The 27,351-nt window shown below is 51.9% G+C and overlaps 1 protein-coding gene across 1 annotated transcript in view; it reads left to right on the top strand.

Moving 5' to 3' along the window:
- The first annotated feature begins 537 nt into the window (after positions 1–537).
- GRIK4 (glutamate ionotropic receptor kainate type subunit 4) overlaps positions 538–27,351 on the top strand; it is a 350,201-nt gene continuing 323,387 nt past the window's right edge. Inside the window, exon 1 of the mRNA XM_027081840.1 lies at positions 538–888. The gene's annotated coding sequence lies outside the window, so the exon portion shown is untranslated. The remainder of the gene's footprint in view (positions 889–27,351) is intronic.

Raw genomic sequence — 27,351 nt, 5'->3', positions numbered from 1 at the left:
ACGTACATGCACTGTTTCTGCTCCCCTTGAGGGTGCCGTAGAAGTGATGGGTAGGGATTAATGTATCAGATGGGACTTGGAGGAGATGCCCTCCATGTCTGTCTATCCCAGAGACTCTGTGGCTCTCTCCTTGGTTAGAAGGTGACCCCGGGCTCTGGGGCCGAGAAGTACCTAAGTTCTGAATGTACGTCTGTGTGGTCCAAGGGAAGCTTTGAATAAGAGCCTGGTGCAGGGTGATCTTTCTGCATGCTGCCCTCCTCAATGTCTCAGGATGCTTGTAACATTTAAAAATTGGCCCGATGAATCCTTCTGGCAAACTTGCCAGCCCTACTGTAGCCCAGAATTGGGGAATCTGTGAACTTAGAGACACTCTGTTCTGCTTTGACTCAGTGGCTGACAATCTGTTTTCTCCTAGGAGTTGGGTTTTGGTCTTAAGTTATCAGTCAGTGCGCCCTCCCGTCTGTTCCCTCCTCCTCCTTATAAGTAGGCTCCGCCCACATCCTTGCTAGCTTCCTTCTTCCTTCCTTCCTCCTTCCCTCTGCTGGTGGTGAGCGCAGGCGCCTGGTGCAGTGGCTGGCCCGCACCCTGGGTTTGGCCAGCCTCGCTCCTCCAGAAGCCAACCTGGGATGAAGATGTAAGTGCAAGTTACTTGGAAGGGGATCTCAGGAAATACTCGTTTGCCTGAGAAGCGAGACGGCAAAGGGAAAGAAGACAATAAAGTAGGTTGTAACTATGGGCAACCGGCACCCAGCCCCACTGGGGACCATGGAGAGAGTGCACAGCATCCGAGGGCAAGGTATCCTGTTGGCCGCTGACCGAAGTATGTGACACTTGGGGCCTGCCTGTGTGCGTGGGCTGCGTGGGCTCCAGGGACCAGAAAGTTCTCAGGTGAGCTGCATGTGCCCGAGGCTGGAAGCCCTCAAGTCGGAGAGTGTGAGGGGAGGTGGGCAGGGCCCCGTGGCTTCTCCTGGCCGCCCTGAATCTCCCTGCAGACCAGACCCGTGCTTGGCCCACTGGGTATGGGCAGCTCCTGGGGCCATAACCGTCTCACACGGAGGTGCCAGCTGCCCTCCAGGGTTAGGAGCATTTCTACAATTTTTATTTCCTGAAGAGCCAGGCAGTGATCTGATTTATGAAAACTACAAACAAATCGTCCTTTATGGAGGGTGTCCGGGACGCCAGACACCGTACTCAGTGCTTTTCCTGCACGCCTCATCTTGCTTCTCTCTGTATCCCATGAAATAGGATAATTTTTTTTTTAAAATAGGGTAAAAAAATGTAAATTATTTTTCCGTTGAGGCAACGGAGGCAAAGAGTGGCTAAGTGATTCACCGCAGTTCACACAGCTGGTAGGAGGCAAGTTTGGAGCTCTGACCGGGGCCTTCACTCTGCCCTGTACCAGCTCTTCTGCCTCATCTCAGGATCTGGGCGCTTGCTTATTGGGAAACTGGCATTTCCCAAAATGCTGACACGTTGGGTGGGCTAGTCCTGTGGGCCTCCTCTGTGGAAAGATACCCGAATGAGGTCAATTCTGTCTAAATGTCCGTCAGTAACTCCATAACTGGATTACGGATTGAGGGGGACCTGGGCCTGGGTGGATGGGAATTGCCTTTAAATCAAGTTCTGAAGAACATCCCAGCCTCTGGCCCTTTGATGAATTTGTCTCTGCCTGGCAGGGCCTGACAACTGCCCGGACCCAGCTCCCCCCCTCAATTCCAGGAAGCCCAGCCGTGCCAGCACCTGCTTGTCACTCTCTTTGTCCCACGGAGCTCCCGGAGACCTTCAGGAACACGTTCCACCTGTTGGGCCTGGCTGGCACTCTCCCTGCCCACAGGGCCTGGAACAGTGACTTTGCTGTCTGGCTTCATGATCACAGCTTGTGGGCAGGGGACCCCAGGGCCCTGTTTAGCCGGGTGCTCACTTTCATTTTAATCGCATGGCCGAAGAGCCCAGGGTAGGAATAGGAGATCTTGATTTAAGTTCCACTAATTGCTGTGTGTCCTTGTACGTCTTTTTTCTGGGCCTTAGTTTCCTCATGTGCTGAGGATGGAACCTAGTATCCCTTCCAATCCCCAAATCCCAGGAGTCAGGGAGAGGCAGGATGGAATTGGGTTACAGAGACGGCAGAGGGTTAACGGCTGATTTCAGATGCCGGTCTCCCTTGGGTCCCAGCTGTCTGCCAGCTGACAGTTCAAGCACCCAGGATCCTTAGAACAGTCCCAGAGACCTTGGACCCTGCCTGTCCTAGGAACTTGAAAACATGGCTGGCCTTGGATCTCTGTGGGAATAAGGGGCAGAGGGAAGAACGGGGAGATCTGTGTGTGGTGGGTGGGACAGGGGGCTGGGAACACAGCCAGAGTTGAGCCGCTGGCGTCTGGCCCAGCCCCAGGAGCAGAGGTGCCGGTGGAATGGACCATGCCGTGATGGACTGTACCTGCTGGGCTTCTGGGCCAATAACCCCGTCACTAAGGGATCCCTAGGAGCTGCTTAGCTGGAGCTCAGTCATAAAGACGGCGATGGAGAACAGGGCTTTCATGAGGGGGTCTTGAGGAAGAGCCTGTTGGATTGTTGTTTCACATTGGCTGTGACAGAGATGTCCCCCAAGGAGACGTGCTCAGGCCTCTCTCTCACCGGATGGAAGCTGGCTACTTTGGTCCAGAGGATTTGGCCCTAAGCTGTTCTACCAGGGTGGATGGATTAGGAGAACGGCCCTGCATTGCCTCAGCCTGAGGGCGCTGGGCTCAGCTAGTGTGCGCCCCCCTCTTCACCAGCCTCCCAGGCTGCCCTTGCCCCAGCCCTCTCTGGCCGTAGTCTGTTTTCCCAAAGAAGAAAACAGCATCGCCCAAGCACCTACTACGTGCCAGGCTCTGTGCTCAGCTCCAGGGGATTCACAGATGAATCAGACAGAGACCCTTCCCTCAAGGGGCTTAGATCCTGTGGGCAGAGACCGGCCATGGTCAGATGTTCCCAGCATCTGTGGAAGATGAATGCAGAAGAGGAGGGAGTACCACGGACTGGGATATGGTTGAAAATTCCCCAGAGGATTTACTGGGTAAGAGTGAGTGTGAGGGTGAAAGTGGGTTCCTCTCTAGGGAAACTGTACAAGGAAAGGTGTGATGGCAGGATCACGTCCCCGCCCAGCATGGAAGAGCTGGGGGGAGTCAGGCTGGGTCTGTAACAAGCACCCAGGAACAGTGGGCAGCTCTGGCCCCTGTGCAGGAAGAGAGGCAGAACCTCGAGTGGGCGGTAGAAGGATTAGAGACAGGCACGCAAGAGGCACCAGACCCCTCCCAAGGTGGTCAGAAAACGTAAGGCCAGCATGTGGAACCAAGTCAGGACCTCAAGGAAGCAGTTTTCAGACATGGGATGGGTCTGCTCAGATTTTATCAGATGCCCCTCTGCATCAGGCCATGAACCACTGCGTTTTCCTTGCATTGAGCGAGCCTGTGACACACTATGATTACCTGTGCAAGCGATTCCAGGACCCTCTCTGCAGCAGACGGTTTATACCGGCCTTTTGCTCTGGGTTCCTCGTCCTCTGCTGGATTGGCCCAAGAGGGTCCAGGAACGGTAGCGAGTAACTGTGGCTAGAGCAGTAAGTTCATTTAGGACCAATATTCTCAGTGAGAACCTTCTCTGAGCCCCCTGAATGTCAGCAAAATGTTATGTATATGTGGTCATGTGTGTCTTTCTGGGAAAGAGTTTGAAACTTTCAATCAGGTTCTCAAAATACTCTTTTACCCCCCAGACGGTTAAGGTTTAGAACCACGATAAGCTCTGTGAGAGCGGGGCTCTGTCTGCCTTGCCCTCCATTGCATTCCCAGTGCTAGGGCTTATCTTAGCCCGTTTGGGCTGCTCTAACAGAACACCATAGATTGGCTGGTTTATAAACCACAGGAATTTATTCCTCTCAGTTCTGGAGGCTAGGACGTCAAAGATCAAGGTACCAGCAGATTTGGTCTGTCTTTTCGGTATAACCTCACAGGGTGGAAGGGGCAAGGGAGCTCTCTGGGGCTTCTTTTTTTATGGAACTCATCCCATCTTGAGGGCTCCACCCTCATGATCCAGTCATCTCCCAAAGGCCCCCACCTCCTAATACCATCACATTGGGGGTTAGGATCCCAACATATCCCAACATTCAGTTTATAGCAGTGCTTGATAAATAATTGCTAGATGACTAGGTGATTAAAAGGAATAAACGTTCATAGATGGGGAAAGCTTTTAATGCAGATGTTCACAGCCCGGTGGAAAATTTCTTGTTTAGTGTTTTTAATAAACATCTATTTAGCTCCAGTCATGTGCCAGATACTATAATAGTACTATTACTGCTCACTGCCGCCACCACCACTACTGTGTCTTCTGCTCCTCCCAGCCCCCATTTATGGGACATACATGATGTGCCAGGCATTGTGCTAAGCCCTTTACAAACATGATCTCTTTTAATCCTTAAAACAGTCCAAAGAGGTCGACATCATTACCCCTTTTTTACAGATGAGGCTCAGAGAACAGCTTGGTCACTTGCCCAGGATCACACAGCCAGTCAGTGGAAAAGCTCTCGTTCCGATCCAAGTCTGCCTGACTCTGAACCCTGTATATCCTCAGCCCTTATTTCAGGGCTGGGTGGCTCAGTGCTGAGAACAAGGAGAAACCTTTTCCCTGTTTCTCCAGATCAGCTGAATTCTCTTTGGCTGAGAGATGCCATGGAGTAGTCTATATGCTGCCCAGCCCAAAGCCCCTGTCCACTGGGAAAGGAACTCGATTGCTCTGAGTCCTGGGTGAGGGCAGGAAGGCTTCAGGGTACGGGGGGTCTGGAGGGCTGGCAGGAGATCCTGGGAACGCTCTCCCCGGTGAAACCTTTCTCACTGTGCCGTTTTCTTGTCGCTGATCAGCTGGCTGCTTGGAGGCCTGTAGGCCCTCCTGCTAGAACAGGATCAGGGCATCAGGCACTTGGAGCTGTCAGGGAGAAATATGGGAATCATTTCAACCGGTAATCATAGGATATTGTGAGCTTGTTCAGTGCAAAGAAAGCTCAGATGGCACAGAAACCCTCTCCTGGATGACCAATGGACGTTGCATCTAAGGGATTTCCTGGGGGGTGGACATGAGGAGCCTCCCCTGGGACCCTGGTGGTGGCATGAAGGCTTGAGCTGGAAGGAGGCCAGCAGGAGTGGCTGAGGGGCAAATGGAAGGTTAAGGGGAGTCGGGATAGCGTGCCTCTGCCTCTGATCGGGAATTCAGAGACTGAGTTCTAGCCCCATCTTGGTCATTTACTAACTACGTAACCTGGGCAAAGTCAGTGTTCTTCTTGGGCCTCAGTTTCCTCCTCTCTGAAGTGGAGGGACTTGATTGCATGATTTGGGTCAGTTCTGACACACTCTGATTCTGCCACCCCTCGAGGCTTCTCAGCTGGAGCGTCAGGACGAAGAGCCTTTGTAACAGTCTCCATGGGCATGGGGTAGAGCTTGTGCTTGTCTTCACGTATATCTTTTATTACTATTTTTAGTAGTAGTAGTAACCATAACAACAAATCCGCAGCAGCTAGCATTTCTTGAGGACGCAGGGCACCTTAGGTTCTATGGCAGGTGCATTATTTCACGTATCCCCACAGCAATCCCATTGTACAGATGAGGACCGGAGGCTCCAAGAGGGTGAGTGACCTGCCCCAGGCCACATGGTCTGAAGAGGGCAGAAGTGAGTTGCTTATCTGGGCTGCTTGATTCCAGAGCCCATGCGCTCAAGCACTGGGCCAGAGTTTTTCAATCTTTTGACCACGATGCACAGCAAGAAATACACGTCAGAGCCCAACCCAGATTACCCAGAGATATGTGTATACAAACTGAAATGCTGTGTGCTCTGTGCTCCGACAGTTCCTATTTTCATTGCTTTTGGCTTTCTCTTTCTTGGGTATCATTATTGTATCCGTTTCCTCTGGCTGCCGTTAAAAAGGACCACAAACTGGGGGGCTTAACACAGCAGAAGCTTGTTCTGTCACAGTTCTGGAGGCCAGTTTGTTTGTTTGTTTGTTTCTTTTTAAATTTGTTTTATTGAAGTATAGTTGATTTACAATGTTGTGTTAATTTCTGGTGTACAGCAAAGTGGTTCAGTTATACATATATATGCTTTCTTTTTCATATTCTTTTCCATTATGGTTTATTACAGGATATTGAATATAGTTCCCTGTGCTATACAGTAGGATAGGACCTTGTTGTTTATCTGTTCTACATATATTAGTTTGCATCTGCTAATCCCAGACTCCCAGTCTATCCCTCCCTCAACCCCCTCCTCCTCGGCAACCACAGGTCTGTTCTCTATGTCTGTGAGTCTGTTTCTGTTTTGTAGATAAGTTCATTTGTGTCATATTTTAGATTCCACGTATAAGTGATATGGTATGCTATTTGTCTTTCTCTGTCTGACTTACTTCACTTAGTATGATCATCTCTAGGTCCATCCATGTTGCTGCAAATGGCATTGTTTCACCTTTTTTATGGCTGAGCAGTATTCCATTGTATATATGTACTGTATCTTCTTTATCCGTTCATCTGTTTGATGGACATTTAGGTTGTTTCCACGGCTTGGCTATTGTGAATAGTGCTGCCATGAACATAGGGGTGCGTGTATCTTTTTGAATTACTATTTTCTCTGGCTATATGCCCAGGAGTGGGATTGCTGGATCATATGGCAACTCCATTTTTAGTTTTTTGAGGAACCTCCATACTGTTCTCCACAGTGGCTGCACCAATTTACATTCCCACCAACAGTGTAGGAGGGTTCCCTTTTCTCCACACCCTCTCCAGCGTTGGTTATATGTAGATTTTTTGATGATGGCCATTCTGACTGGTGTGAGGTGATACCTCATTGTAGTTTTGATTTGCATTTCTCTAATAATTAGTGATGTTAAGCACCTTTTTGTGTGCCTGTTGGCCATCTGGATGTCTTCTTTGGAGAAATGTCCATTTAGGTCTTTTGCCCATTTTTAGATTGGGTTGTTTGTTTTTTTGTTGTTGAGGTGTATGAGCTGTTTGTTTATTTTGGAAATTAATCCCTTGTCGGTTGGATCATTTACAAATATTTTATCCCAGTTCGTAGGTTGTCTTTTCATTTTGTTTATGGTTTCCTTTGCTGTACAAAAGCTTGTAAGTTTGATTAGGTCCCATTTGTTTATTTTTGCTTTTACTTCTATTGCCTTGAGAGACTGACCTCAGAAAACATTGGTAGGATTTACGTCAGAGAATGTTTTGCCTATGTTCTCTTCCAGGAGTTTTATGGAGTCATGTCTTATATTTAAGTCTTTAAGCCATTTTGAGTTTATTTTTGTGTATAGTGTGAAGGTGTGTTCTAACTTGACTGATTTACATGCAGCTGTCCAGCTTTCCCAGCACCACTTGCTGAAGAGACTGTCTTTTCTCCATTGTATATTCTTGCCTCCTTTGTCGAAGATTAATTGACTCTAGGTGTATGGGTTTATTTCTGGGCTGTCTATTCTGTTCCATTGATCCATATATCTGTTTTTGTGCCATTACCACACTGTTATGATTACTGTAGCTTTGTAGTATTGTCCGAATGGAGGCTAGAAGTTTGAAATCAAGGTAACTCTGCTGACAGAGCAGAGTTACCTTGAAGGCTCTAGGGGAGAATCTGTTCTATGCCTCTTCCAGTGGCTTCTGGCCATCCTTGGCTTTTGGCTGCATCAGTCCAGTCTCTGCCTCCATCTTCACATTGCCCCTCTGTGTCCCTTCTGCTCTCTGCGTCTATCTTATAGAGATACATATGGTTACCTCCAGGACCCACCTGATAGTCCAGGACAAGCCCTCCTCTCAAGATCTTTAACTGAATCACACCATTTGCCATATAAGCTTGCCATATAAGGTAGTACTCATAGGTTCCAAGGATCAGGACGGGAACCTATGTTTGAGGGGAGCCACCATCATCTACTACAATTACTGGTGAATGTTTACACTCTCAGTGAGTTCCCATCAGTTACCATCATTATTCCTTCTGAAGCTCAGATTGTCCCATCATTGGCCAAGTGGGAGCCCCTTTAAGGCAGCCCCTTGTTCATTAGGCCCCACTAGTCTAGGGGCAGTTCCTTGCTCTTTAGCACAAGATGTTGCAGGCTTACCTTGTGTATTCCTTGCTCCTTACCTGGAATTTCTTTAGGTCACCCCTGGTTTCTTTCAGTAGGGAATGATATTTCTTTGATATTGTCCATTCTATTCTATTTCATTAAAAAGTTTACTGATTGCAATCTACTTGATTAATACCAGGGACCTACTTACGGATTGCCACCGACAGTTTGAAAACCACTGTGCTGGGTTCTTCTGCTTTTCCTTACCGTCCCCACAAATTTAGGAACTTTCTTCCCATCTGAATGTGAAGTACCCTCAGAGCAGGGCCACATCTCCATCCACTGTCTTTCCCGTGGCCCCAGGACGGGGTCTGCTTACAGAGGGTCGCACTTCACACTTCAGCCCCCACCCTGCCCTGGGGCCCTGATTCCACGCTGGGCTTGATCGCTCTCTTACCCCATCCCATGTTCTCTCCCCTCCCCGCCCCTGCTCTGCCCCTCTACATCACTGTCAGTCTTCTGCTTTGCCATTCTAAGAGGCTAATGTGAAAATTGTTCACAGATGGCACAAACAATATGGAAAAGAGCCTCTCTCTTCATTAGAGCAGCACAAGATAGTGTTTTTAAATGATTAAATTGTTATCGCAGTAATTATGCTGAAATCCAAACATCTCAATGTGCCGCTTCAGCCTTTCATCAGTGGCTCCTGAGGGCCCCTTGGTGGTTCTCAGGGGGCATCGCCAACAGAGAGCCCAAGAACTGGCTGCTCAGTCCTTTCTGTGGACATCAACCTGGGACCCTACGGGACAGAAATCTTTGGGCAGCGTGGTTGCCTCCGCTGCAGCCCCTCACCTGTAACCACGTGCCAAGCTGGGCTCCAGGCCAGGCTCTAGCGGACTTTGCCTTTGGCGGCTGCCCCATCCGCATCCTCACACCCAGGATGCAGACCCTATAAGGCTCTGCTAAATAGCCCACAGGTGCTTCTGGAGGGCTTGTCCTGCTCATCTCACAGTGCCGGCCGCCCCAGCTTCTTTGAACCCTCTCTGGAACCAGCTGTCACAGAGGGAGAAAGCAACCTGGGTGAAGTCCTTCACAGGACATCATTTAAGACTGACGGACCCTTGATCTCCTACCCTCCCCAGAGTGTTTGCATTTTGGGGGTGCGTTGGGAATTGCTCACAGCTCAATCCTTCCTCCTTATCCATCAGTGCAGACCCTTGTTTCTTCCTTCCAGGACTGTGAACCAGCTCCCACCTCCCTGGCCCCGTCCAGCCCCTCTCCCCACCTGCTGCCCCAGAAAGAAAGCTCAGGAAACCACACCTAAATGAAGACCACTTCGTGTATCTGGTTATCCAGGGGGAAGGGCAGTGGTGGGCATTGAAGAGAGACCTGGAAAAGATGAGATGCGCTCGTATTAAAGTTAAAGACTAGCAGTCATGAAGCTGCCCTGTAAACAAATATTTAAAAATAGATTTTAATTTCATGGTGTGGTCAGCCAAGGCAGGGAGGGAAGAAGGGCCAGGGGAGGCTGAGCGAGAAAGGGGCCTGATCTGCAGAAGCAGTACGGAAATTATGAACAGACTCTGTGCCTCATTTTAGGTTAGGGATTCAGTATCATTGCCTATTTTTTTTAATAGATTACACATGAATGGTGTATTCTTTTTTTAAAATTTGTGTGTATGTATGTATTTATTTATTTATTTTGGCTGCATCGGGTCTTAGTTGCGGCACGTGGGGTCTTTCGTTGGGGCGTGTGCGCTTAGTTGCCTCGAGGCATGTGGGATCTTAGTTCCCTGACCACGGATGGAACCTGCATCCCCTGCATCGGAAGGTGGATTCTTAACCACTGGGAGGTGGATTCTTAACCACTGGGAGGTTCCAGTATCATTGCCTCTTATCACTAGCATTGGCGATGCTGACTGGTCAGCTCTTCAGCTGCGCTTTCTCTCTAGGTCCTTCTATCTCCCCCTTTAACAGACACAGCTCCATCTGTCTGGTAGAGGCCACATTTTGGCCTGAGTTTCAGTGGACAGAAGTGCTATCTGGCTTGTGTTTCCTTATCTCCTCATCCTTCTGTTCCAAACAGAGAGCCAGGGTTATGGAAGAAACGGTGTGTTTGGTGGGAGGGTGGGTGGATGGATGGGTGAATCAGCACCTCCAGGTGGAACCGATTCGTCAGCGGTGGAGAAAGCGGCCTGTGGGGGTGTGGGGAGGTATGGATGGTGGCTGCCGCTGCCCTGCCGCAGGCACCGGTGCACAGGGACTGCCTGAGCCCTCTTCCGTTCAGATTCTACCTCTGATTAAAGGCCCTGACACGGTATTTGAAGAAATATAAAAAGCCGAGTTCATCTGCTGGGATAGAATTACATTAAGGAGGATAAAATTAAAGGCTTTTCATAGCAAGAGATCTCCAGGATCATTTGACGGACGACTTTAATTATTTCAAAGTGCTCCCCAACAAAGATGCTTTCAAAAAGAACTCATTGGGCTTCCCTGGCGGTGCAGTGGTTAAGAATCCGCCTGCCAATGCAGGGAACACAGGTTCGAGCCCTGGTCCGGGAAGATCCCACATGCTGTGGCGCAACTAAGCCCGTGCGCCACAACTACTGAGCCTGCACTCTAGAGCCCACGAGCCACAGCTACTGAAGCCCATGAGCCACAACTACTGAAGCCCGCGCGCCTAAAGCCCGTGCTCTGCAACAAGAGAAGCCACTGCAATGAGAAGCCTGCGCACCGCAAGGAAAAGTAGCCCCCGCTCGCCACAACTAGAGAAAGCCCGTGCGCAGCAACGAAGACCCAAAGCAGCCAAAAATAAACAAATTAATTAATTTTAAAAAAAGAGAATTCGTTTGGGGAATCACATAAAAACATGATGTGTTTCTCTTTGAGTCGTTACAGCTGTTACTGATCTAGAGGGCTACTGGCAGCCCACGAAAGGAGGACTTTAGTTCCCTCCCCTGTGTGCTGGTGACAGATGAAGCAAGACTGCCACCAGGGGAACGGAGAGCAGGGAATGGAGAATGGGTTCAAGGGACTCCGATTAGACGCCGGGAAGAACTGGAAGTCATTTTACTTGCTTTCATTGATTTGACGTAGACACTTTCTTGGAAGGAAGCTAATGAGTTCCCCTTGCCCTTGGAGGAGAGAGTGACATCTCTTTTGTGAGTTGGGGTGGGAGTGGGGAAGCTGTGCTGTTTCAAGGCCACACAGGGTGGTGCTTCTAGGACCCTGTATCCTATGGCCTTACCATCTTCCCATGGCCAGACTAACACTACTTCTAGGTACACTCACTTCTCGAGCTCACCTTGATCCAGGCTTTCCCCAGGGAACACTGGGCCCCTAGAGATCCCCAGAGCTCACCAAGTCCATCCCTCTGTCTGAACCCCCATTTGGATCAAATCTCAAGGACTCCAAAGCTGCTGCCCATTCATTGCTTTGGACCCACATGGTCTGGAAACCCTCTTGCTGCACTTCCCGCCTGTTCCTACGTGTCCAGGGCTCATCAGGATGGTAGAGTCACATAACCAGAACTTCTAGGACCAAAGAAACTAGAACGTTTGCCTCGTGGTCTGCTCTGAAGAGGCATCTGCCTGACATGATTGACAGAGAGCCAGCCCCAGCAGGGGAGACCATGACAGTTCCTGATGTACTAGCTGACACCTGGAGGCTCAAGGGTCTCCTCCACTGCCCAAGGCCCAGGGCACACTGGTCGGTGGCACCTGGGAGAAACGGGCCAGGTGGAGGTGAAGCCTGGCCCTGTCTGTGCTGAAGTTGCCTTGGGAATCCCTGGGTCGGTACCGGGGGTGCATCTGGGCTTGGGTGGTCCAGTGTTCACTTTACTGTGGAATCCCCAGGGATAGCACGTAGTAGGTATTTCACTAATATTCACTGAAGTTGGTTGGTGAATGAATATCATGGAACCCAAGTTGATCCAGTCTTTTATTTGTAAGAAAATACAACACTCACCATGAGTCCCCAAACTGGATTTTGAGGGGAGCCTTCACTCGCCTGGTGTTCCCCGAAGGAGAAGCCGCACAGTATGGTGCAGGGAGAGCCCAGGCGGGGAGTCCTAAGCCTGGGTTCTCATCCTGCCTCTGCCTGACACTGGCTGCATGAACTCGGTCGCTGTCCTTGCATCTCCGTGGGCCTCTCTGCAATGGGGCGGATGCGGCTCCGCTAGTCCCTTCCGGTCCTGGACTTCCCTCTTCTCCCCTCCCCTTCCCTACTCCATCCTGTGCCTCCCAGAGCCTCCTGAGCCAGCCTGGGAGACGGAATGGGACCTGCAGGACCAGCAGCGCGAGCCTCCTCCCTCCTGTCTCTACCTCCTGCTTCCCTTGTGTAACCGAGGCCTTGTTCATCCTTTAATGATTCACCACATGCAGCCCGGAGCTGCCTGGCAGCTCCCGAAGGCTGAGTCACCTCCTGGGGAGAAAGACCACCTGTCCCCAAGGGTGGGCGCTGCTGAAGCAAAGCTGTCAGCACAGCTGCTGCGGCCTTGGTCGCCGGGCCATGGGCAGCATGAGCTTGGAGCTTGGAGGCATCTGCTGGAGCTGCGCACGAGGGCCTGGCCGAGCAGAGAGGGTCCCTGGAGAGCCGTCGCCATCTGGCCGCACACTGCCCAGTTCCAGCGTGGGATCATTCTTCAGGTCATAACACATGTTATGACCGAGGCACACTCCGAAGACAACTCCTGAGCCTGTGCGCTGCCAACAATTTGCGGTTCCCCTTAATTCCCCTGGGCCTCAGTCTCCTTATCTGTAAAATGGGCCTGAGAGTGCTCCCGACGGAGGTGGTCAGAGGCAAAGTGCGTGAGGGTCCTTTGGAAAGTGCAAAGGGCCATTATCAGCATGTAGCCTTGGGGGCCTGTGGTAGGGGTGCTAAAGGAGCGCTAGGAATGAGGGCACGCTCCATGGAGGGGTGCTGCAAAGATGGCTCAAGTGTGGGGAGAGTCTCAGAGGCTTGGCCGGCTGGTGGGTGGAGGGAGGCTGAGCAGGCTCTGTCCTCATCACCCAGCCCTTCCTCCGACATCTCTGGGTGCTGACCTCTTCCCTGCGTGGAGGAGGCTCTGAGTTTTGCCCCAGAAATGTATCTTCAGCTCACGGCACCAGACCACCCCCCAAACCACCCACTGCTTCTTAGCTGCCTTTTCCTGGTAGAACTAAGGAATCTGACTCTTGAAAGTCTGTTTCTTTGGTGTTCGCTGGGGCCTCTCTGAGCCACATGCCCCTTTGAGTAAGAGCACCCTTTGGGGATTGTGGATTCTCTGAAGCCAGGAACTGTGTTCCCAGGGGTCCTCCTGACAGCATGTGGCCGTGTAGAGAGGGGCTCGTGAAGGCGGAAGCCCAGGATGACGTAAAGGTCATCAGCTGCTCCTCAGGGGTTCTGGTCCGTTTCACCAATGGATGGAAGAGGAGGAGAGAGGTGATCAGCTTCAAGGAGGCCTGAGGAAGGCCACCGCATGGCACCTGGGTGGGTCCTGAGGCCTTGGCCGTCTCATCAGCTCTTGGGGTGGAAGACTTCTCCGGAGAGGGTGAGAACCCCATGCTCAGTTCTCTCTGTTTTTTCTAGACCATGAAAAATAAATGTGAAGTAAAGAGGGTTTCAGGGAAAGATCTATTCTTCCCTCCATCCCTTCCTTCTTTCTTAAATATTTATTAAGCAAGCTGTGTAAGCCTTACGATATGCTAGAACACTGAGGATGAATAACATGTCTCCTGCCCTCTTAGAACTCACCAACTAGTCAGGAAGATGATATAGCCATTGAACTGGGCGGTAAAAGCAGGCATGCAGGCACCGATGGGAGTAGCATAGCCATTTGAGTGAGCTTGGGAAAGCCTGGTGCAGTCAAGGAGGGCAACATGGAGGAGGTGGCCTAGCGCTGGGCCTTGAAGGATCGGGAAGCTTTGGAGAGGTGGGGAAGGTGAAGGGAAACACGTGGTGAGAACAAAACTGGTGCAGGGCGGTGGTTGATGATCTGAGTTTGAATCCTGTCTATACCACTGAATATCTGTGTGGCCTTGGACAAGTCTCCTTCCTATCTGAGCTTCTGTTTCTTCATATGAAAAGTGGGGACAGTAGCAGTATCTACCTCTATAGGGTTGTTTGAGGATTAAATGAAATAAAAGAAAAACTATATAGGGCCCGGTTGCTCCAGAATACATGCACCTTCCAAACACGGTAGCCCTTGTTATTCCTACTGTTGCCGGTGTTACGTTTTTTGCTTTGCAGCTGCTCCTCAGCTGCCCTCCTCATGCCCTCTCAGCTTCCCTGCATCTTCCTTCTGGGCCACGTGTGCGCCTGGTTATGTACTCAGGCCTCTGGCCCATCGACTCTCCCCAAGCAGAGAAGGCCAGAGCGCCTCAAGCAGGTGTGAATTAAGGCCAGCGTCCTTCCTGCCCCCTCCAATTGTCCTCCGAGGCAGAAAGTTTCCCTGCCAGGCCACCGCTGTTTGTATTAACAGCTCCAGCCACCTTTTCCTCCCGGCGTCCCCCATGCTGCGCGGCTGGGGAGCTGGCCTTTTGCTAGGAGAGGGGGGATGCCGTGCCCTCAGAGGCAATCTGCCCACCCCCCTCTGGGGCCTGACATTTTGTCTGCACCAGGCTAGAGGCCTCTGTGCTAATTGGGCCTGTCCCGGCTGTCCTAGTGTGAATCCAATATCACTAAACTTGCAGTTGGACTGGCAAAACTTCGGTGCCGAGTGCCCAGCGCAGAGATGAAAGGCGCCTGGCAGTTGTACTGGTGGCAGGGCCACCGTGGGCGCAGAGCAGGGAGCGTCCCTTCCCAGCCGCGGCCTAGGAGCCCCACTGAGCTCAGCTTGTGAGTGACGCGGCTGGGAAGGGTTGCCTCTCTCCCCGCCCCGCTGCAGGCTGCGGCCATTCCTCGTCACTGCCCCTTACGGGCCCTCGAGCCCTGGGCATCTCGCACCTCTCGGCCTCTGGGGTCAGCAGAGGTGCCCGGGTGCCGGAGCTCAGCCCCTCTGGAGCGGACCAGCCAGGCCTCCGGTGGCCTGCTCCAGCTCAGACAGAAGACTGCCTGACCACTCTGTGGTGTCGTTGAGTATTCCTGAAACAAATCAAAACATGCTTGAGGAAGACCAGTGAACCAGAATCTCTTAAGGTTGCCTGTGCTCCTGGGAGCCCGCTGGGAGGAGGATACGGTCCTGGCTTGGAAGCCACGCTCCTGCCCGTGGTTCTGAGCCAGGAGCCATCGCCAGCCTTCCCTGTGCCACCAGGAAAAAGTGGCCCCCGGAGAGGAGCTGGCTCCTGACTCCTCTTCCAAGGGCATTGGGCTGGGCTCTGGGTGGCCGGGACCCTGTCTCAGGAACTTCAGGTAAGGAAGAAACCCTCTGGGGAGAGAGGTTTTATTAGGGACCACGAGTCCATATCGTTTTGAGCAAAAATGAGCTAATGATTTGACTAGCTTTGCCGACTTTAAAATGACTCCAGCTACTTCTGTGCAGCAGCGCTGGGGGCTGAGGGGGGCGGGGCTGCAGTCCTGGCTGTGGGGTCTTGGCAGCACCCCTTTTCTCTCTGGACCTGTTGTCGCTTCCTCTGTAAAATGAGAAGGTGAGCCTAGGTGACCTGTGGGCTCCTGGAGAAGAACTCTGGCCAACTAAATAAGACGTGCGTGGGCTAGAGTGTTGGATGGTCCTGGTCTGGGTCCCAGCTTTGTCCCCTTTACAGGCTGGGTGACCCCTCCCAGCCTCAGCTCTCTTGTGTGTAGGACAGGAATGGTCACAGCATTGGCTTCCGAGGGCTTTTGTGGGAATTGATAGAGACGCACATAGAGCCCTTAGCACAGTGTCCAGCTCAGACAGCCCTCAGACCCCAACAGCGGTCACGTTTACTTCCATTGTCATGGTCATTATTATCATCATTCCTGCCAGCTCTGATCGCGTTGGCCATGTGGCTGCATGGGGGTTCCGGAGCGCCTCTCAGACTTTAAACTACACAGGAGTCACTTGGAGACCTTGTCATAAGGCGGAGTCTGACTCAGGAGGTGTCTGAGGTGGGGCCTGAGCTTCCCCGTCTCTCACAAGCTCCCTGGTGATGCCGCTGCCGCTGTCTGTGGGCCGCGCTCTGGGTGGCCAGGCTGCAGATGGCCGCCACCCCTGGGACGTCAGTGCACAGCGTGGGTGGATGTGGCATCCGGGGCCGGGCCTCCAGGTCGGGTGGGCGCCTCTTAGGGATCCAGGAGGGTGTGAGAAGCCTGGTAGGTTCAGCCGCCGCATCATCAGAGGAGAGAGAGAGAGAGAGCAGAGGCCTCTGAGGACCGTGAAGTCAGGAGAGTTCTTCCTGGCTGACGTCATGATAGAGAGTTTGAAGATGATTCTTTCCTCAGATTCCTCATTTTCTCCTAATTTAGGGCTGATTGTTCTGATTACTGCCCGAGTCTCGGGCCTGTCTCTCCAATTATGCTGAAAGCTCTTGAAAGACAAGGGTCTGGTCTCAGTCCTCTCTACCCCCGAGCTCCTAGGATCGAGCTGAGCTTGTAGGAGGCACTCAGGACACGTCTGCCCGGAGCCCTGAGCGTGGGGCTTGGGGGGGAATGGGATGAGGATGGGATCAGGTGGCCCTGCTCCAGTCCAGCAGAATCATATATTGTTGTGCAGCAGGCGGGACAGCTCCTGAACTCCTCAGGCCTCATCCGGAAAAATAGGAACGGCAGGACACACCTCAGAGATTTATTAGGACTAATAGAGATAAACTATGTCAAGGGCCCAGCTCAGAGTGGGCCTTCAATACCCAATTGCTCCCTTTCTCTCCTTCTCATCTCCTTTCTTCACCCATATTCTCAAGCTACAGCACGCCCCTCGAATCCTGGGTCCACTTAGAACTACGGGCTCATCCCCAAAGGCTTCACTAGCTGGCCAGTTCTACCTCCAAGTTAGCGCCGGGCTGTAAAAATAAAGGTCTAAAACTCATCCCTCTTTTTCTAGTCCTCGCCTCCCTCTGCTGCCTGCCGCCTGTTTATCTTGTTGAAAACTTTACTCTTTCGGGGATAGCACTTAAGTCGCCCTGGGGATTGGGGGGAAAGCACAGACTGAACTGATGAATCCCGAGCGTCCCCTGAAGCCCCCTGCACTACCACCAGCTGCCCCCAGAGGCCTCCGTGTTCTTGGTGAACAAGCCTTTCTCCGAGGGACCTGGGCACATTCATTCTGTGTGCCGAGAATGGGGGCACTGGAGTGCGCTTATCTGCTGGGTTTACTGGAGAGTTGACGCTGTTGCCTTGTTAATTGTTCCCGTCTGTCACCCCCTTGGAGGTCACACATGGTTTCCTTCACCCTCACACAAAACCTGTGAGGGAGGCCGGCTATACCATCCTCATTTTACAGATGAGGAGACTTAGAAGTCACCTGGTTCACCCAGGGACACAATCAGATGACGGCACCCCTGTCATCCGGCTCTAAGTTCAGGGCCTTTTTCCTTGGGTGACAGCTGCCCACAGGGCCACCAGCACAATGGTGAGGATTAGAGTCGACGGAGAGCAGCGTCTGTTGGGTGACAGTGATTTCAGAGTCTTCTTGGCGTGGAGGTTCATTTAAGAGGAAATGCCACGAGCAGGGTAATTATCATCATCGGCGTATTGAAAGTGCTTAAATATTTGAGTCCAAGTCCAGCTTTTACAGCTCTCTAAATCAGGGAGGCAGTTACTCCGGGGCCAGGCCTCATAGGACTCTCAGCCCTTCTGTATACGGAGCAGAGAGAACTGTTTCCTGGGACAGTTCCTGGGACTGTTTCCCGTTTCCTGCAGGGGGCTCCCTGCAGACAGGGGCCCCGTCTCCAGAGTGACCTCTGTACACGTGAGCACACGTGTGTGCTTGCATGTATCTGGGTTAAAATCCTTTGGCTTAGAAGGTCTCAGCATATCACCCTTGGTCTGGAGTTAGGCTGGGGCCCCTGTCACTGATGGTGTTCAATCAGGGACCTGAGAAGTTTTACCTTCTAGTGTTTATTAATAAAGTTAAATTCTCAGCATTAAAACTACTGATTTCGCTCTTTTTCAAGAGGGAAATGAAAATGATACATTCGCTAGGTGAGAGAGGGTGGGCTGGGTCAGTAATAGACGGCCCCTGGGAGTGGGGCTTGAGAGCCGCTACGTGAGCCTCTGTCTTCTCTCTGCCGGCGCCGCGGTGTTTGCTGGGGAGCCCGGCAGAGGCACAGAGAAAGCACGGCTGGGCTTGGAGGTTTTTTGGAGCGAAGGGCCTCGGTTACAGAACATCTACTCATGGGAGATGCAAAAAGATCACTGCAAACCCCTTTGCTTTGCAGCCGAGGGTCTCTGAGCAAGTGCGGGTCGGGGTGGGATGGTGCAGTGGTTTGCAGTGCAGACCTCGGAGGCGGCCAAACGTAGGTTCAAATCCTGCTGCTTCCACTCGCGGGCTGTGGGATGTCAGAGCAGCAGCGGCAACTTTCTGAACCCCGTCTCCAAAAGGGGGCTCTTGAGACCCACCTTTCAGTTAGTGTGAGGATTAAGAGTGATGATGTATGTAAAGTGCCCGGCATGGTGCCTGAGACACTGTGAGCCGCCTGATAAATGGCAGGAAGTGGACCCTGGTGCCCCGTGTTTGGTGGCACTCTCTCTCTTTGTCACTCTAAGGTGGTTAGAGTATTAGTCATCGAACTTGACCATTGACATTTCCTGAGCCCCTACTACGTTCCGGGGCCATACTGAAGTCCCCCAGCTCATAGAGGGTGGAGCTGGGATTCAAACCAGAGCCCCTCCTTCTGGCCATTTGCAGCAGAGGCAGCCTGGAAAGGCCTTGCCTCTAACACAGAGCCTCCTACTCCCAAAGGGTCTCGCCCTGGTTAGCCTTCTTCACAGCCTGTCTGCAGGGCCGTGCCCTGGCTTTTCTGGAAAGAGCCTTTCCAGACACAAGACTCTCCCAGCCTGCCAGCCTGCCTTTCCCCAGAGGCACCTCGTCCCCCCGGGGACCATTCAGGATTGAGTCTGTCAGGCGGAGGACCTGTTGCTACATCTGGAAAACCCACTGATCTGGAGACAGCGGGTTGGGAACTGAAGAGAGAGAGGGGGCAGAGTCAGGACAGTGAAAGAGATTTATTTCCGGAGCTCTCATGAGACCCACTGCCAGGGGTTTCTCTCTCCCTCCTCCCTGCCAGGCTCCCTGCCCAGCTCATGGAGCCACCAGGCGGGTGGAGCAGGTGGCCAGACTGCATCACCTCTTATCTCTGGCTGCCTGGTGGGGAAGGGAAATGGGGACCCCACCCCACCCCCGCCCCTCGTGCCTCGTTGAGCTCAGCCTTCGCAGCCGGGAGCAAAGCCCAGGGGAAAACGGACCAGTGAGACCAAGGGACCTTGAGTAGCCAAGGAATTCGTTTCCTACCCCCCCTTCTCCCCTCTGGGGCCAAGAAGATGGGAGGGCAGCAGCGGGCCGCCAATGTGGCCAAGAATCCCTGCGAAAGCCTCAGGTCATGGTCCCTGCAACGTGTCTGGTTCCTGCTCCGCCTGCTGTGATTCTTCTCAGAGGTAATCTGCCCGTGAAGTTACAAACCTGGCAATTCCCCACCTGCTCAGAATGGGAGAACTATTGGCATAGTTCTTGGAAACATGACAGAACTGCCCGAAGCACAGTGAATCAGCTTTGTAAATTGGGAGGCATAGGTCACAGTTCCGTTGGTTCTTTGGCAGTTTGTAAAACTGCAGATGCCCCGGCAGGCCTTGCACGGTCACACCCATGTCTTCCGCCAGCTCCCCTCTGCCCCGAGCATTTTCACATTTCTTTTGCTCCACCTAGGCTTACCTTGGGACTGACCTGCCCTGAGGGTCCCAGTTCACGGTCTAGATGCCCAAACGCTGCCTCCCCGCTGTGACCCAGGAGGCCAGCTGCCTTGCCCCCTTTGTTTACTCTCCAGGAAGAGGCAAGAGGCTCAGCATGTCCTAGAGCTTCAGGTTAAGTAGTGGCATAGGGTGCGTTGAAGTGTATTAGGGCTGTGCCCACACCCCATCACTTAACCTCTCCAGCTTCTGCTGCCTGGGTGTAGTTGCTATTTTGAGTGAAGGCAGTTCTGCTTTATTAAGAAAGAAATCCCCAGGGAGGGGTAATACTGTTGAACGGCTGTTAGTCATGGACAATTTAGTGTGAATTAACTAATCCGATGGTGTCCCATGGGACTGCAGGGTGGGAGGGGCGTAAGGTCGGGTGATAATGGGGAGAGAGCAGAGGAGGGGAGACAAGGGCACTGAGGACAGGCAGGCCCCCTGCTGTGCCAGGTTATCTCTTGTTTGTCTTAAAAATGTTTTAATGTAAACTTTTTCACGGAAGTCTATCAGCTATACCCCCAAAATGAAGAAATCCTAAGTATACAGCTTTGACTTTTTACAAAGTAGACATACCCTTCTCTGCAGCACCTGGATGGAGAAGCGGCACCCCACTGTCCTTCTCAGGCCCCCAGCTCGTCGCTCTGACCATGGTCCTGACTCCCAGTGCCTGTTTTGGAGCTGGATGCATGGAACGCTACAGCAAGAGTCTTTGCGTCTGGCTTTCTTTTGTTCAGATTCTCTCTGTGGGATGCATCCATTGAATGTCCGTTTTCATTGCTGTGTTGCACTGTCTGAACGTGCCACCACTTACTGATTCTATGGTTGATGGATGTTTAGTTTTTGACACTCGTGAACAGTGATGCCTTAAATATTCTTAGACATGTCTTTATTTCTCTTTTTTTGTCTTTTATGTTAGATGGTCTTCTCCTGGGAACCCTCCTCTGACCTCCAATCCCCAGGGGAGCTTAGGTGCCCCTCTGTTTGCCCCCCGTGGCACTCTGTAGTGTTTTGTGAGGGCAGGAAGGTTGAACCATGATATTTTCAGCCCTAGGCCAGTGTCTGACACTGAGTAGATTCTCAAAAAACATCGGTTGAATGAGTGAATGAACAAATCTTGCCTACATCACGGTTTTTGCCTGGGGCTGGTCTTGACATCTAAGAAAAGCAGCTTAGGAAATCTGTGTTGGGGGACCTTGGGGACCAACTAGGATTCCTCCCTAGAGAGAGTGTTGCTCTCTGGACTCTGGGCTCCACCTTAGCCCAGAGAATGGGCTCCCTGAGAATGGGACTGGAGTCCAGGACCATGGTCAGAGGTGTCTGGCTGGGCAAGATCAGACTCCTCCTGGTATTTCACAGAGACCAGACGCCAAGCTGAGGCAAAATGAGCTTCTGCCCCCTTTGTATCTGAGGACCCTGGTGCCACGGGCCTCCCTGGACATAGGTGTTTGGTGGTCAGCTGGGAGGAAAGAGTCATGAAAACTAGAAGTGAGAGAGAACATGCAGGAAGGGAGGGAAGTGAAAGAGAGGAGGCAAGAGGGGGACCAGACATACGAACAAATCTTTTTCGTCTCCTTTCCAGAAACAAGGCACAGAGGAGAGCCAGATAGGCATGGACCCCATGCTCCTTGGGGAAATGAGTGACTTCGTGTTTGGGCTGTACTGTTTTCACCAGCAAGTAACAAAAGTGGAAGCAGGAACATGAGCCTGTCTAAATGCAATGTCAGGGTGCCCTGATGGGATGGGCTTTTTTTTTCCCCCTGTTGGTGCTTGGCAAATCACAGGCAGAGTGAGTAGCTTCCTGGGCTCCCTGGCTGAGCAGTGTTGATTGAGCAGGTTATTCTTTATCCATACACCTTTTGCTGAGCCACATAACAAGTGTGCTGTAAATTTCGGTGCTTTGGAGAGAGCCTGATGCATAAAACAGGACCACCTCCCCTAATGCAATGGAGGCTGGTCAGATTCCACATACATCAAAGCCATTTTGGGTGCTGTTGCTGGGTTTTGAAGTAAACGTTACTTCTCGAAGAAGACCCACACCCAGAATAATTATGTTTGGGCGCGATCTGAGGCGAAAACTGGTTGAATCTATCCATTTGACTCAGCCCAGGTTTTCTCCTAGCGAAGTGTGCCCGAGTGCTTAAATCCTAAACTGCAAAATGCTCCTTCTTTCTCCTGGGTCCCCTTTGCCTACAGAAGTGCACCTCCCCCAACTCAGTCTATCTTGCTTCCCGTGATGGCATCTAAATCTTCATCTTATGCATTCATTTTTACTAATTTACCAATTAGGTAGCACTTACTATGTGCCAGGCACTTTTCTAAGCTCTTTAAGAGATATTAAATCATTTCGCCTTCACAACTCTATGAAGAGGCACTTATGTTTAACCCCGTTTGCCAGATAAGGGAACCAAGGCACAGAGAAGTTAAGTAACATGCTGTGCTGCCTCTCAATTGTGTCTTCTGAAGTGGCATGAAAAGCAGAGGCCTGCCTTTCTCAGGAATTAGAAACAACTCTCGGTGCCTTTCTTAACATCCTCCCTATCAGAGGTGACCCCTTGACCTTGAAGAGCAGAGGGTCAGCCCCTGGGGAGAAGTCACAGTCTGTGAAGTACGGGCCCGGCTGAATACGCAGCACCATGGACAGAGGCGCAAAGGGGAACTTGGAGTTCAGGTCAGCAAGGTCAGCTCTGGATGGAAGGATTCCAAGAGCTTGGTGTTCATTCTCTTTATCTTGCTAGACATCCACACCACAGATGCTCCTGGCATCTCTGGGCTTACGGTCCCTTTCTTCTAGTTTTTCCTTCCTCTGTCCTCCACCCCAGTCTCTGCTCTGGTGGCACCAACAGCCGCACAGTTGCCCAGTCTAGAAGCCTTGGAAGTCATCCTGTTTTCCCATTTTTTTCATGATCCACATCAGATCACCAGGTCCTGTGAACTCTACCTCCTGAAAAGGTCTCACATGCAAACGCCCCTCTCCCTCCACCGGCTGTGTCTTCCTTCAAGTCACCTTATCTCTTGTCAGGACGTCTACATCAGCCATCCCACTGATCTCCCAGACTCCAGAGGCAACCCCTCTAAAACTATTTTTGAATTGTAGTCAGAGCGATCTTTCTATTTTCTTCTTATAATTCTGCTTACGTCACCCCTTTACCTAAAACCGTTCAATGGCTCTTAGAATAAAATTCACACTTCTTAGCATGCCTGCCAAAGCCTTGGACGACCAAGTCTCGCGTCCGTCTGGGCGTCAGCTCTCACTGCTTTCCGATCCCTAAAGGTCCCTATTTCCTCTCCCTTTAGGCCACGTATGTGCTGTTTCCTCTCCCACCCCTCCCCTTCCCTCTGGCTGATCCCAACTGATTGTTCGGGTCCCCACTTAGATGTCCTTTCTTCAGAGGAGTCCTCTCTGACCCCCTCCCCAAGCCTGGCTTGGGGACCCCTTCCCAACATGCCCGTGGCAACCAGGCAACACTTCCTCCATGATAACACCATGCACTTGGTGTTTGAATTTGCTGGCTACCTGTGTGTTTATCTGTTTTGCACAGTGTCTTGTGTCCCTGCTACCAAGGAGAGAGCTGATTTGTGGAAGACAGTTAAACAAAACAAAACAAACAAAAGCATTTTAATGAGTAAGTGCTACCTACCATGAAAAGGGCGTTGATCCAGCAGCCAGGAGACTCGGGTTTTAGAACCTGCTCTGGCACAAATTCTTGACCTCGAGGACGTCATTTTCCGTCTCTGAGCCTCATCGTGGTGTCTGTGAGGTGAGGATCCTGCGCTAGGTGATCTCCCAGGTCCCTTGCGGCTCCGAGATTCCGGAGGCATCTTCCGCATCGTGGCTTCGCTTTCTTAGTCTCCCTCAACTTTCCAGGCTGTGAGCACCCACCCTTCCCACCCCTCCTTCAGGATGTGCTGATAAGTGGAGCTTGGCTCCCAGCCTTCAGCTGGGCTCTGGCGCAGCCAGTGGCGGCCTTGGGTTCTCCTTGAATCCAGGGCAAGAATGCCTTGAAATTCTCTGATGTCCTTCTCACCTCGTTTGCTGTGAGAACCTTGGAAGTAGGATGCTTCTAATGCTGCGTCTGTCTCTGATCAATAGGAAGGTGTCGAGTCTACAAGTTCCTGAGGCCACCCTTCCCCCCAGCAGACCTGGGAGACTCCTGGTGGCCGCAGCCTTAGTCAGCACTGTGCGTGTTTAATCTCAGTACCCACTTACTGTTCACGTGTTTCCCATAGTCATTCAGCACATCCGTCGAGCACATACTACATGGCAGGCATTGTTCTAGGTGCTTGGACACATAAAGAGCAAAGTAGACGGGGCTTCCCTGGTGGCGCAGTGGTTAAGAATCTGCCTGCCAATGCAGGGGACACGGGTTCGATCCCTGGTCCGGAAAGATCCCACATGCCACGGAGCAACTATGTCCGTGTGCCACAACTACTCAGCCTGTGCTCTGAGAAACTCGCGCACCGCAACAGAGAGTAGCCTCCGCTCTCCGCAACTAGAGGAAGCCCGTGGGCAGCAGTGAAGACCCAATGCACGCAATACATACATACATATATACATACATAAATACAAAGTAGACAAAAGCCCTGCTCTCGGGAGCTTACATTTTCGCAAGCATGTGCAGGAGCAACCCATACAAATAAGAAACGTCACGGATAAGTAAATTATATACGTCAGGGGGCAGTGAGTGCTGCGTAAAGAAGGGGAAAGTAGAGCAGAGAGGATAAAGCCTCCCGAGACTCTGAGATTTGAGTCAAGACGTGAAGAAGGAGAGGGCGTGTGTCAATTTTTCTGGGGGAAGAACGTTCTAGGTCCCAAAGTGGGACCATGCAGGGGGTGCGTGGGGCACCTAGAGGACCTGGCGTTGCCTGGCCGGGCGCCATGCCTGGTGCACGCAGGCCCGCCACCAGTGTTTGCTGGCGATCGGAGCACAGGCTGCTGGGCCTGCGGCAGACAAAACTGTTTGCCTCCTGGCCCATCGCATGTTGGCTTTGTGATCCTTGGCAAATTACGTTGCTGTGTTTCTGTTTCTTCATCTTTGCAGGAGGGCCCAGACCCAGGCCTCATGGGGTTGTCGTGGGGCTTGATGAAGTAACCACGTGGAGGGGCCAACTCACCGCACACGCACGGCGTGTGCAAGCCCAGTAACGTTGGCTCCCGGCACACCCTTCCCCTGGTCTTTGGACAAGGCATTTATCTTCTCTGAGCCTCAGTTTCCGCTTCCAGAACACAGAGGATAGTTATTCCTGTGCTGTCTGCTGCCTAGACTTTACTAACCATCACGTCCTACAGTGGGGATAATAGTGCTTTAAACGTATCCATAGATGACGGGTTTCCAGGGGCAGGGGTTCTGTGTGTGCACAGAAGTGTGTGAATATACATGGGTACGACTGCATGTGTATACAGTTCGGCAGGACACAGGTGGGTTTCTTATCCTTCATAGATGCTTCAAGGACAAGGACCTTGTATTTTTACACAAGACCTCATGCCTCCCACACACGAGGTGCTCAGTTGATCCTTGTTGAATGAACGAAATAGTGCTGGTGAAATGTCCTCTGCTGGATGAAATGTGTGGGTCGAACTCAGCAGAGCTGTTTGCTTCCAGGTAGCAGGGATGGGACGTCATCGTGAAGACTATGTAGAATATATTTACTGAGGGCTTAACTATGTACCGGGCCCTGTGCTAAGCACTTGACGTGCATTTCTCCCTTAAAACTGCCAACAGCCCTGTGAGGTAGGTACAGTTATGATCAGGATTTTATAGATGAGGCACCTGCGGCTCAGAGGTCAATGTCTCGATCATGGCTAGTAAATGAAGGAGAGGGGATTGGAACCCAGCCTTCCCGAGGTAGTGCACTTGCCCGCTACTCTGATGGCTTCCTGAAGTGTCACTGCGCCTCTCCACGGTCTGATCTTTCGTGAGGCGGGAAGCAGGAGGAAGAAGGCTGTTCTTTCAAGCAGGCCAGGCGGAAAGTCCGACTATAAAGTCACTCCCCAGGCCACCGGCAAACCTCCCCAGCTGTGAGGGAGAAGGTGAAGGGGTTAGCCTTTTTCTTGCCTGCAGTAGACAGTGAAGATGGTCAAAGACAAGGACTGCCGTCTGCTGTGTACCTGAGTTTGTCCTTTTCCTTTTGGTCTCAGAGCGTGTTGAGAACTTAGTGGAGCTGTGTGAGCCCTGGGCCGCATGTTTCCCATTTAGATGCCTAAAACCTGAGGATGTGTGTGTACGTGTACGTATCTGCACGTATGGTATATAGTATATGCACGTATGGGCTGTGTATCTCCATCCTTCAAGACCAGTGTAAGGGTCTCTTTCCGACCGTGCCTGGGCAGCACTGAGCGCCCTCTGCCTCACGCCAGCCCTGCCTTATACCTTGGCTCTGTGACTGCACTTCCCAGCCTGCGCCTGGCAACTGATGTCTGTGCCTGTTTCCCCTTGAAAGAACGTCTTGTTTCATGGTAGCTTTCTTTCCGCTTGCAGCTGACGACTAGTGAATGCATACTCAGCATGGAGATGAACAAATGAATGAACCAGTGACTGGTCTTCATGCCACCAGCCTGGGTGAGGCCATTATCTACCCCAGTCACTCCTGCCTTCCTGTGGGGTGGGACGCCCAGCCACGCCCAGAACGATGCTGGACGTCCTCGGCCTCCAAGCTCCCGTGGGCACACCAGGCTGCGTGGAGCTGACCCGGAGGCTCTCCCCTTCCCCTCAGCTGCGCTGGGCAGCCAGCCGTGGTCGTCTGGAAGATCTGTTCTTCTGGAGCCTTCCCCATCTGGCACCTGCGTTCCTTTCCCCTGGCCTGCTGGCTTCTCCTTGGGTCTGAGCGGGAGAAGGAGTGTTAGGTTGTTGCTCTTCCACATTTTAATGTGTTCCACGCCTGCTGTGTCCCCCTGTGCTCGAGTTCCGGACAATTACCCGCCTGCCATGTTTCCTTGCTGAGCATGGCAGGTGGGCCTTGTTTGTAATTCACTTGCACCATTAACACTGGGTTAGCGCCATAAGGGCGACTGATCAACTCAGTGCCCCCAGCCCCAGATGCCAGTTGATAGCAGGATGTTAGGTTGGCTTGTGGGGTGAGGCATTTCAAAGCTTTCTCCAGTCGAAAGTGATAAGAGGCTTAATCTATTGGCAGTCACAGAGTACTCGCAGTCATCCACACTAACGGGAAATCTGTACCCAGATACCAGTCCCCCCAGATCCTGGTGATGTGGCTGTGGACGATAATAGCAATCTTCATAATGAGAGCTCTCCGTAATCTGAGCAACAGAACCGTCACTGAGCACTGGCTATTTGCAGGCGCACCGCTAAGATGACAGCTAATCTTTGAAAGCAACCTTAGGAGTGGCTAACATTTTCTCCATTTTGTGGTTGGGGAAACTGAGGTTTGGAGAGGTTAATCACTTGCCCAAGGTCGTAGCTAAGTAAGTAGCAGAGCCCAGACTCAGGGATCTCGGTCTAACGCAGGCACAAAGCCCGTGCTGCTAACCACTACCTTCCCCTGCC

This window comes from Aethalodelphis obliquidens, unplaced genomic scaffold (genome assembly GCF_003676395.1).
Source record: "Aethalodelphis obliquidens isolate GAN/ISIS:26980383/991018 unplaced genomic scaffold, ASM367639v1 scaffold46, whole genome shotgun sequence".
NCBI classification, from domain to species: domain Eukaryota; kingdom Metazoa; phylum Chordata; class Mammalia; order Artiodactyla; family Delphinidae; genus Aethalodelphis; species Aethalodelphis obliquidens.
Note: the sequence above shows the minus strand (reverse complement) of the source record. Positions and strands in the feature narration are given on the sequence as shown.